The sequence below is a fragment of the Choloepus didactylus genome, chromosome 17 (genome assembly GCF_015220235.1).
Source record: "Choloepus didactylus isolate mChoDid1 chromosome 17, mChoDid1.pri, whole genome shotgun sequence".
NCBI lineage: Eukaryota > Metazoa > Chordata > Mammalia > Pilosa > Megalonychidae > Choloepus > Choloepus didactylus.
Genome location: NC_051323.1, coordinates 26,613,222 through 26,625,247, shown reverse-complemented (window position 1 = coordinate 26,625,247; position 12,026 = coordinate 26,613,222). Strand labels below are relative to the sequence as shown.

Genomic DNA, 12,026 nt, shown 5'->3' with positions numbered 1-12,026 from the left:
TTAATCTCAGATAAAATAGACTTCAAATGCAGGGATGTTTTGAGAGACAAAGAAGGCCACTACGTACTAATAAAAGGGGCAATTCAGCAAGAAGAAATAACAATCGTAAATGTCTATGCACCCAACCAAGGTGCCACAAAATACATGAGAGAAACACTGGCAAAACTAAAGGAAGCAATTGATGTTTCCACAATAATTGTGGGAGACTTCAACACATCACTCTCTCCTATAGATAAATCAACCAGACAGAAGACCAATAAGGAAACTGAAAACCTAAACAATCTGATAAATGAATTAGATTTAACAGACATATACAGGACATTACATCCCAAATCACCAGGATACACATACTTTTCTAGTGCTCATGGAACTTTCTCCAGAATAGATCATATGCTGGGACATAAAACAAGCCTCAATAAATTTAAAAAGATTGAAATTATTCAAAGCACATTCTCTGACCACAATGGAATACAATTAGAAGTCAATAACCATCAGAGACTTAGAAAATTCACAAATACCTGGAGGTTAAACAACACACTCCTAAACAATCAGTGGGTTAAAGAAGAAATAGCAAGAGAAATTGCTAAATATATAGAGACGAATGCAAATGAGAACACAACATACCAAAACCTATGGGATGCAGCAAAAGCAGTGCTGAGGGGGAAATTTATAGCACTAAACGCATATATTAAAAAGGAAGAAAGAGCCAAAATCAAAGAACTAATGGATCAACTGAAGAAGCTAGAAAATGAACAGCAAACCAATCCTAAACCAAGTACAAGAAAAGAAATAACAAGGATTAAAGCAGAAATAAATGACATAGAGAACAAAAAAACAATAGAGAGGATAAATATCACCAAAAGTTGGTTCTTTGAGAAGATCAACAAGATTGACAAGCCCCTAGCTAGACTGACAAAATCAAAAAGAGAGAAGACCCATATAAACAAAATAATGAATGAAAAAGGTGACATAACTGCAGATCCTGAAGAAATTAAAAAAATTATAAGAGGATACTATGAACAACTGTATGGCAACAAACTGGATAATGTAGAGGAAATGGACAATTTCCTGGAAACATATGAACAACCTAGACTGACCAGAGAAGAAATAGAAGACCTCAACCAACCCATCACAAGCAAAGAGATCCAATCAGTCATCAAAAATCTTCCCACAAATAAATGCCCAGGGCCAGATGGCTTCACAGGGGAATTCTACCAAACTTTCCAGAAAGAACTGACACCAATCTTACTCAAACTCTTTCAAAACATTGAAGAAAATGGAACACTACCTAACTCATTTTATGAAGCTAACATCAATCTAATACCAAAACCAGGCAAAGATGCTACAAAAAAGGAAAACTACCGGCCAATCTCCCTAATGAATATAGATGCAAAAATCCTCAACAAAATACTTGCAAATCGAATCCAAAGACACATTAAAAAAATCATACACCATGACCAAGTGGGGTTTATTCCAGGCATGCAGGATGGTTCAACATAAGAAAATCAATCAATGTATTACAACACATTAAGTCAAAAGGGAAAAATCAATTGATCATCTCAATAGATGCTGAAAAAGCATTTGACAAAATCCAACATCCGTTTTTGATAAAAACACTTCAAAAGGTAGGAATTGAAGGAAACTTCCTCAACATGATAAAGAGCATATATGAAAAACCCACAGCCAGCATAGTACTCAATGGAGAGAGACTGAAAGCCTTCCCTCTAAGATCAGGAACAAGACAAGGATGCCCGCTATCACCACTGTTATTCAACATTGTGCTGGAAGTGCTAGCAAGGGCAATCGGGCAAGACAAAGAAATAAAAGGCATCCAAATTGGAAAAGAAGAAGTAAAACTGTCATTGTTTGCAGATGATATGATCTTATATCTAGAAAACCCTGAGAAATCGACGATACAGCTACTAGAGCGAATAAACAAATTTAGCAAAGTAGCGGGATACAAGATTAATGCACGTAAGTCAGTAATGTTTCTATATGCTAGAAATGAACAAACTGAAGAGACACTCAAGAAAAAGATACCATTTTCAATAGCAACTAAAAAAATCAAGTACCTAGGAATAAACTTAACCAAAGATGTAAAAGACCTATACAAAGAAAACTACGTAACTCTACTAAAAGAAATAGAAGGGGACCTTAAAAGATGGAAAAATATTCCATGTTCATGGATAGGAAGGCTAAATGTCATTAAGATGTCAATTCTACCCAAACTCATCTACAGATTCAATGCAATCCCAATCAAAATTCCAACAACCTACTTTGCAGACTTGGAAAAGCTAGTTATCAAATTTATTTGGAAAGGGAAGATGCCTCGAATTGCTAAAGACACTCTAAAAAAGAAAAACGAAGTGGGAGGACTTACACTCCCTGACTTTGAAGCTTATTACAAAGCCACAGTTGCCAAAACAGCATGGTACTGGCACAAAGATAGACATATAGATCAATGGAATCGAATTGAGAATTCGGAGATAGACCCTCAGATCTATGGCCGACTGATCTTTGATAAGGCCCCCAAAGTCACTGAACTGAGTCATAATGGTCTTTTCAACAAATGGGGCTGGGAGAGTTGGATATCCATATCCAAAAGAATGAAAGAGGACCCCTACCTCACCCCCTACACAAAAATTAACTCAAAATGGACCAAAGATCTCAATATAAAAGAAAGTACCATAAAACTCCTAGAAGATAATGTAGGAAAACATCTTCAAGACCTTGTATTAGGCGGCCACTTCCTAGACTTTACACCAAAAGCACAAGCAACAAAAGAGAAAATAGATAAATGGGAACTCCTCAAGCTTAGAAGTTTCTGCACCTCAAAGGAATTTCTCAAAAAGGTAAAGAGGCAGCCAACTCAATGGGAAAAAATTTTTGGAAACCATGTATCTGACAAAAGACTGATATCTTCCATATACAAAGAAATCCTACAACTCAATGACAATAGTACAGACAGCCCAATTATAAAATGGGCAAAAGATATGAAAAGACAGTTCTCTGAAGAGGAAATACAAATGGCCAAGAAACACATGAAAAAATGTTCAGCTTCACTAGCTATTAGAGAGATGCAAATTAAGACCACAATGAGATACCATCTAACACCGGTTAGAATGGCTGCCATTAAACAAACAGGAAACTACAAATGCTGGAGGGGATGTGGAGAAATTGGAACTCTTATTCATTGTTGGTGGGACTGTATAATGGTTCAGCCACTCTGGAAGTCAGTCTGGCAGTTCCTTAGAAAACTAGATATAGAGCTACCATTCGATCCAGCGATTGCACTTCTCGGTATATACCCGGAAGATCGGAAAGCAGTGACACGAACAGATATCTGCACGCCAATGTTCATAGCAGCATTATTCACAATTGCCAAGAGATGGAAACAACCCAAATGTCCTTCAACAGATGAGTGGATAAATAAAATGTGGTATATACACACGATGGAATACTACGCGGCAGTAAGAAGGAACGATCTGGTGAAACATATGACATGGATGAACCTTGAAGACATAATGCTGAGCGAAATAAGCCAGGCACAAAAAGAGAAATATTATATGCTACCAGTAATGTGAACTTTGAAAAATGTAAAACAAATGGTTTATAATGTAGAATGTAGGGGAACTAGCAGTAGAGAGCAATTAAGGAAGGGGGAACAATAATCCAAGAAGAACAGATAAGCTATTTAACGTTCTGGGGATGCCCAGAAATGACTATGGTCTGTTAATTTCTGATGGATGTAGTAGGAACAAGTTCACTGAAATGTTGCAAAAAAAAAAAAAAAAAAAAAAAAAAAAAAAAAAAAAAAAAAAAAAAGATAGTGTTAAGGTACCCTCTTCTCCAATTGCATAACATTCCATGTTCTTTTAAAACACGTATTTTAATATTTAAACTTTATTCATTTTATTTTCTCAAGACTGAGAGTTTCTTCAGAATGATTTTCTTGTATGTTTGTGTCCCTAGTTCATTCTAGGAGCTAAATAAATGTTGAATGATTATTTAAAAAAAAAAAAAAAAAAAAAAAGGCAACCAGATCAGTAAACATCACGATTCTGATGCTCACAGTACCACCTCAAGGGCCTCCCCAGCCCCATCTCCTTGTTATAGTAACCACTCAGATGATGGCTCAGACACTGAGATCGCTTCTGACTCTAAAAGAACACCAGTCTTTTCCTTTTTAGATCTCACATACTGGAAAAGACAGAAAATTATGTTGTGGGATTATCTGTAAAGGCCATCTGTGTAAAGTCCTCATTGACACACATCTATTTAAGCCTTGCTGCAGCAATAAGAAAACAACTGCTGAGAAGCCAGAGGTGCAGGGGCCAGAGCCTCTACCCATCTCCACTCAGGAGTGGTGACTGAGGTTTATGGAGAAGGGGAACAAAAAAAATTTTTTTTGGAAAGACAACAGAACAACAAAGTGACCCTCCTATTCTTAATTTGGATACTTGCTATTCTGCCAAAAGACAATTTTTAGAATGGTTTTGAATGGGTTATCCCCTCCCCAGTTTCACAAATTCTTCAAAGAAAAAAAGAAGTATATATAGTATTTAAGATGCTGAGTATTTCATAGGAAAGCTGAATGGGGCCGTAAAGTGCTCTTTAAGTCTTTTTTAAAAATCCCCTTCTCATGAATGAAATTAGGGGAATTTCCGGGGACAAGAGATAAACCATATGCAGTTTTATTATTTTCTATACTGAGAAGTAGCAGTTGGGGCATTTTTTAAGATGGCTGGCTACACTTGTTTTCCCTCATGACAGTAAATTTGTCATAATTCAATATATAGACTTGCTCCTAGACGTATCTATTTATAATTTTGAAATATTAAAGTCTTGCCAAGGTTCTGATGATTCAATCCTGTACTAATGAAATATTAAGCAGAAAAGACTAAGCTTTCTGGTGAAATACCCTGAAGGAAAAAGTAATTACTAAATATACAGAGAAGTAACTTGACTGTATATGTTGCATTCTGTGTCACCTCCCCTTACATTAATATTTGATAAAGATTTTCATTTATATGAAACTTCTAAATCAAAGATCCTCTTGCGGAAATGGCAAGGCTTCAGGATAAGCGATCTTACATGAACAGTACCAAAGCAGTATCACATGGTAGAGAACGTACACTATTAAAAATGTCTGAAAAATAAAGTGTGCAAATCTTCAAGATGGCATAAAACAAAGGTTAATGCTTCTTGGGGCACATTTCTTAGACAGCATGCCTAGTGTGTATATAATTTACTTTTGTTTGTGTTATAGAACTGTTTGGTGACTTCATCAAAAATCTGCACAATTCAGTTTTAGCTCTGGATTACCTCAGTTGACCTTTGTGAAGGTTTTATCTGTAAAGAGTGGTTGTTGGACTTGTTTTAACCTACTAAATTTTTTTTTTCTTTTCAATGTTTAAAGTAAAATTCTACTGGAAGAAAAGAGGTGTGTGTTAATGCTGAGTGGGTTGGTTTTGATTTGGCTTCTTTTAGTCAGGCTTTCTGAACATTGACATGTTAGATGATAAATAAATCCTGAACACGGAGCTCTTCAATTCTAAAATCTCTGTCAAAAGCCTCTTACTTGAGTCCAAAAGGAAGTACTCTCATTGCCTCATTTCTAAAATTTCAGGAAAAAAATATCACTTTTCATGAGAGGAGGTACATTTTTGCCTATCTTCTTATAACATGACTCAGTGCTTATTTTTAAAACTGGATTTTAAAAATTGGATAGTATGAATAACAAGGAGTGAGCCACTGTTCATAGGCATCCTATAGTTTTGTAGTTCTTACTCTAAACTTAAGATTCTGTATTTCTTCCTTCTGGAAAAACCTACATGCTGCGTGCCACCAAATGCACAAACTACACAGTGAGTTGGGTCGCCTCTCCCACAGCCTTTGAGGTGTATTACAAGAGTCCCAGCCATTACGATCTTCCTCCTGAGTTATATTTGAAATGTTTTTTTTAATTTTATTTATTTTTTGTACATCTTGACTGCAGTACTGGTGGTAGAATATACTACAATATGGATCATCTCTACTTCTGTATTTATTTATTTATCACTAGACCTCAACCACAGTCTTTTCACCCTTCCACCATTCTTTGCCTGTAGGATACACTGTAGGTATGTAGTCATGCACTTTGTATTAACACATTAGAAATCTACAAATCTGTTTTTTAGTTTTTATACTGTTGGATACCTATAATCAAAGTTTTTACTAGGGTATTGAATTTAGTCTTATTAGAAAATAAAAATAAAAAAAAAGATGGGGACAAAAACTAAATGAAAAATAGGGTGGGATGGGGGATGATTTGGGTGTTCTTTTTTGCTTTTATTTTTTTATTCTTATTTTTATTCTTTCTAGTATAAGGAAAATGCTCAAAAATAGACTGGGGTGATGAATGCACAACTATATGGTGATACTGTGAACAGTTGATTGTATACCATGGATGACTGTATGGTATGTGAATTAAAAAAAAAAAAAGACTACTTTGTTCTTTCACAGATTTGCCATCAGCTTTACTAACGTGACAACACGTAAAATGGAGGAGAATGACAAAGGCAAACCCTACAAACTTACTCCCCTTATCAAATACACACAGCCGGATAGTGTAATCAATAGCATGTTACTTGCATTGTGACATTTTAAATTACCTACTACCAGAGTAGCTTATTTCTAAACTGTTAATATACTAAATGTTACATTTATACTCAGAGATATGAAACCATTTAAGCATTTTTCTACAATTACAATTTACAAAACAGAGCACAGTAAAATATGCAAACCTAAAATAAGACAGAAAATATGCAAACCTAGAATTAGAAAGCACAAGAGCAGAATTTTGGTACAAAGAGCCAAGAATAAGCAAAGGGAGAAACACCAAAAAATGTTAGCAAATGATAAGACTTTAAGAAGTCTTAGCTAGAAGGAAAGAATTGAAATGGTGGAACAGTAACCCAAAGCATCCTTTGAAATTTGTTCTATAGCTACTTGGTAAATTGTAATTTGAAAGTTATCACCATTTTGTATATATATTTCACAATAAGGAAATAACAAACTATGGTACTGCAACTCATAACATTTTTGGAAATTTCCTATATAACTAATTGTTAAAGCATACTTTGAAGGATATTACCTTTTGGCATATATGTTATTATTTCACAATAAGGTAATAACTAAGACTGGAAATGTAACTCATAACATTCTTTGAAATTTGCTCTCCCACTACTTGTTAAATTGCACTTGGAAAGTTATCACTTTTATGTATATATGTTATATTCTACAAAAAAATTTTTTTAAATGATAAGACTTTATATCTATTTATCCTTTATTCCCCCAAATTAGTAACTCTCTTTGGATCACTGAGTTCTCAACCTACAATATAATTTGACTTAAGCGAACAACTGGATTATGCTAGTTTAGAAATCTATAAAGATTTACAATCATGATCACTACCCTCTTAAATTAGATTATTCTAACATGTCCCATCCATTGTTACCAATTCAGAACTTCCCTAGTTTTGTCTACTTCCAATATACTATGACACTAGATGCTTTCTACTCCTTAGGAGTTTGGAGTCTATCTTTTCCCACTCTTACGTTTGACATTCTGTGTGGGTCTGAAGATAAAACTAATCTTATTTATCTGTTTATCTGGCATCTAGCATTGTACCTTTTACAAAGCATGTGCTAAGAGATCAAAGGCCATTTTAATTTTGCATTTTTAATCAGGCCTCACTCATTGTGAGATATAGCCAAAGGAAATCTATGGGGGGAGGGGCAAGGAGAGTTATCAGAAATCAGAAGTAATTTTTAGGACTTAATGGGTTTACCATTACTACTGGAAGTACCTACAGGCAACCTGAAATTTACTGGCATGAATACCACTTTTGACTAATATTATGGGCAATACAAACATATGGAGGCATGGTATGCTAAAAAGACACAGGTGGCGATCTGAAAAGTTCCTTAAGTGGCCAAGGCCAAAACAATTTTAGCCACAAAATAAACAACATGCACTGGATTATACCCAAAAAAATAAAATAAATATTCATGAGTCCATACTGATATAAATGATTAAATAAACAAACATGAGACAAGAGACAAATCTTCCTTGCAGAATTCCAAATAATAAATGTAGAAGAAATAAGGAAAACAGACAATCACCAGTAGGAATAATTGTTGCAGGCAAGATCCACCAATAAATGTAAATCATTGGGTGAAACTTTAAGGAGAAATGGGATATTTGCATGGCCTCAAAGTATCTCCCCCAAAGTATTTATTTATTACTGTGATGGTTTTAACATCTGCACACAAATTCTTTGACGCTCCTCCCTCCCTTTGAGTGTGGGCTGCATCTCAGTGACTGACTTTTGAGTAGGGAAAGGGAAATACAGTAACTTCACAGTAAAGAGACTTGGCAAGTGCCACCTAAACCAAGGTAAAAATCACCAGTAATAAGGCATTATGGTATCATGTACTCTGATATGATGAGTAGGACACGTCACCTCTGTGGTATCTTTCCCAAAATCCTTATAACCCCAGTCTAATCATGAGGAAACATCAGACAAACTCAAACTGAAGGACACTCTATAAAACACCTGACCAGAGCTCTTCAAAATTGTCAAGCTCATGAAAAACAAGACTAAGAAAATGTCACAGCTTGGAGAGGAATAATACAACACCATGACTATACAGAACATGGTATTCTAAAACAGAAAATGGGCACTTATCCATTGGAAAAATCAGAATAGTTTGTAGTTTAGTTAACAGTGTTGGGCCAGTGTTAATTTCTTAGTTTTGATAAATGTACGGTGATATGTAAGATGTTAACATTAGGGGAAGCTTGGTGAAGGATATATAGGAACTCCCTGTAGTATTTTACAACCCTTCTGTAAATCTAAAATTATCAGAAAATAAAGTTAAAATAAACCGTACCATGAGGAAATTAGCTAAATATGACAAACAACTTCTTCAAAAAGCTAAATCTTGATATTTTTTATACATCAAGTTTAACATAGACATATTTTACAGTTTTTCATATTAAATCAATAAATCATAAATCATGCTGGAATTGGTAAAAAGTTAAGCAAAAGTTGCTTTGAAGCACAAGTATTCTTATCTCTGAAATCTTTTGAACATGAGCTGGCATTATATTTCAATATAAAGAGGAGATAATTCAGTGAGAAAACTGTGCCAATTAAGGAAGAATGACCTAGATTAAAGCTGGAGGGAAAGGATAGATTTAGGGAAATTAACAGTAGGTTTTAACAACTGGATGGTGAGGTGTGAAAGACAGTAACAAGTGAAAAATTATTTTTGCCATCATTTTATCCTGTATATCAACTCATTGTCTACATTGGCAATACTGGAGATTTTGACAGTAAAACAAAAGCAATCGAGTTCAATGACGATGAGCTTTATTTCACCAAATTTTTGTGAAGTTGAAAGATCTACAATGGCTATTTGGTTATGTGGTTCTTGCTAAGGTGTTAGAATGGTGTTTTTCTTAACAGATGAGGGAAAAATGAACTATACATCCTACAAGCCAAGTTCAGAGCTTTATTTACATACCTTTCTATCCCTAAAAAAGTCACTATTGTGAGATATTCTGTAAAAAATCACTAAAACAGATTTTAGGTTCATGACTGTATTTAGCTAAAATGCTTTCCCTTTCATACAAACTGCATAAAATATGAAGTAGGGGATGAATCAGATTTTCCAAACCTCAAATGCTACTGGGAATTCTGCAACCTCAGGAGAAAAGACTGTTATGTGCAAAGATTACAGAATACTTTGTCTAGTATAATCCCATTTTTTTTTTTTTTAAACCTGGGGGGGAACGGGACAGATACTTCTAAATTACAGGATTACAAATGATAGGTATTTTCTTCCTTATACTTTTTAAAGAGTCTGCAGTAAATCTGAGTTACTTTTATAATCAAAAAAAAAGTTACTTGAGGGGAGAAAAAATTTTAAACAGAAGGTTTATTCAAAGACTTAACACCCTTATTAATTTAATTTGTTCAGCACACCTGCCCTAACACAAACGATTTATAAGTAGATATAGTAGGTCAAGGCAGTAAGCAGATAATATTGGCACATTCCCAACATAGCCACAAGAATATTAAGTCAGTTTTTTCTGTATTAAATGAGAATAAGCATTTTTCATCTTTTATGAAATAAAACTTGAATTATCAGATACGGTTCACATGCCAATGAATAGTTTGTAAGAGAAAGTTGGCTGACATTAATACAACTTTCAACATTCTGCCTTTGGAAACATATACCAAGGAAGAAAAGAAAAGTTAAACAGTGGAGGAATATAGCCTATGATTGCTTGTATCCTAACAGTACCCCCAAAATACAAGTTTCTTAATGTCAGCTGTTAAGTATCTTAGAAAAAAGTCTACTATTTTAAAAGCTCAAGGTAAACTAAATTCTCTCTTTCTCATCTAGAATGAATTCACTTGTATGACAGGAATGTTATTTTACCTTCTTATAAAATGGCATACTTGAGAACACCTTAAAATTAAGCTCATTATGTTAAATCAAAACAAAATCATGATTATGATATAACAATAGTGGCCAAATACACCTCAGAAAATTACCAAGATATTAAACTACACACTATTCGAATAGCCTTCTGGCTATTAAAATCATTAATCAAAATTTGGGCTGCAAAGAGGTGCCAAGCAGTCCTTCAGAGAGCCTGAATCCCACCAGGCCCCCAGCTTGGGGCACCTTCCTTCCCCATAGCAGGACACCTGGCTTTGGACTTCATCTTCTCGCCTCCGCCAGTAGTGGAGGCAAAGGGCCAGGAAGGCCTGAGCCGGGCTAGGTTGACCCTTGAGCCTGGCTGAGCTTCCAAGGCCCCCCTGGTGGGCCAGGTATCAGGCTGGGGGCTGAGGTATGGGAGATTTCCCATGTCCTTCCCTGTATGAGTTCTGTGGAGGGATAGTGTTCTGGGGGCCTCAGGGTGGAATGGCACTGGTGCTCCAAGGCTGCCTGGTGACCCCTCAGCCCAAGGGTAAGGCAGGGGCTAGAGTTGAGAGCAACTCCGAGGGGGCCTCCCCTGAGCCCTGCGCTGCCCCACTGGAGCTGTGAAGCTGGACAAGAAGGTGAAACAAAGTCCCAGGAGTCCCAGGACATCAAATATCTACAGAAAGAACTCGAGCAATCTGCCAAGCTCCTGAAGCAGAAGAGGATCACCCTAGGGTACACCATGTGGGGCTCCCATGGGAGTTCTCTTTGGGAAGGTATTCAGCAAAATGACCATAAGCCATCTTGAGGTTCTGCAACTGAGTTTCAAGAACATGTATAAGCTGCAGCCCCTGATGAAGCTGAGGACAATGAAAATCTTCAGGAGATATGCAAAATGGTGACCATTCAGCAGCAGGCCAGAAAGAGAAAAAGATCAGCATCGAAAACCAAGAGGCAACCTGGAGAACATGTTTCTGCAGTGCCCAAAACCCAAACTGCAGATCAGCCATGTTACCCAGCAGCTTGGGCTGGAGAAGGACATGGTCCAAGTGTGGTTCTGTAACTGACGCCAGAAGGGCAAGCAATCAAGCAACGACTATTCACAACAAGAAACTTGAGGATGCTGGATCTCTCTTCCCAGGGTACCTAGTGTCCTTTCCTCTGGCACCAGGGATGTCGGGGTCCTCATTTCAGTACTCTGTACTCTTCCATCCCTTTCCCTGAGGGTGAAACCTTCCTCTCTGTCCAGGTGGCCAGTCTGGGTTCTCCCACACATTCAAACTGAGGTACCTGATGTTCCCAGAATCAAGAGGCAGAGGAAAAGAGAGAAGCTCGGGAAATGGTACCCTGGGGTTTGAACCACTGCTTTTGGGATTAACTAAGGAAGACACTGGAAACAAGGAGTTTTGGGGGAAACTGGCTGGAAGGAAGGTGAAGTTCAATGGTGCTTCTGATTTTAACCCCAACACTCATAACTTTGTTCTTAAAGAATCCTGGGACATAAGAGATTAAAAAAAAAAAAAAAAAACACACTAAAAACCTGTG

The 12,026-nt window shown here is 36.3% G+C and overlaps 1 protein-coding gene and 1 pseudogene across 1 annotated transcript in view; one reads left to right on the top strand and one right to left on the bottom strand.

Moving 5' to 3' along the window:
- The window catches only part of RAB1A (RAB1A, member RAS oncogene family), a 49,987-nt gene that overhangs the window by 29,703 nt on the left and 8,258 nt on the right, over window positions 1-12,026 (bottom strand). The window lies entirely within an intron of this gene.
- On the top strand, window positions 5,065-11,766 carry LOC119512750 (annotated as a pseudogene).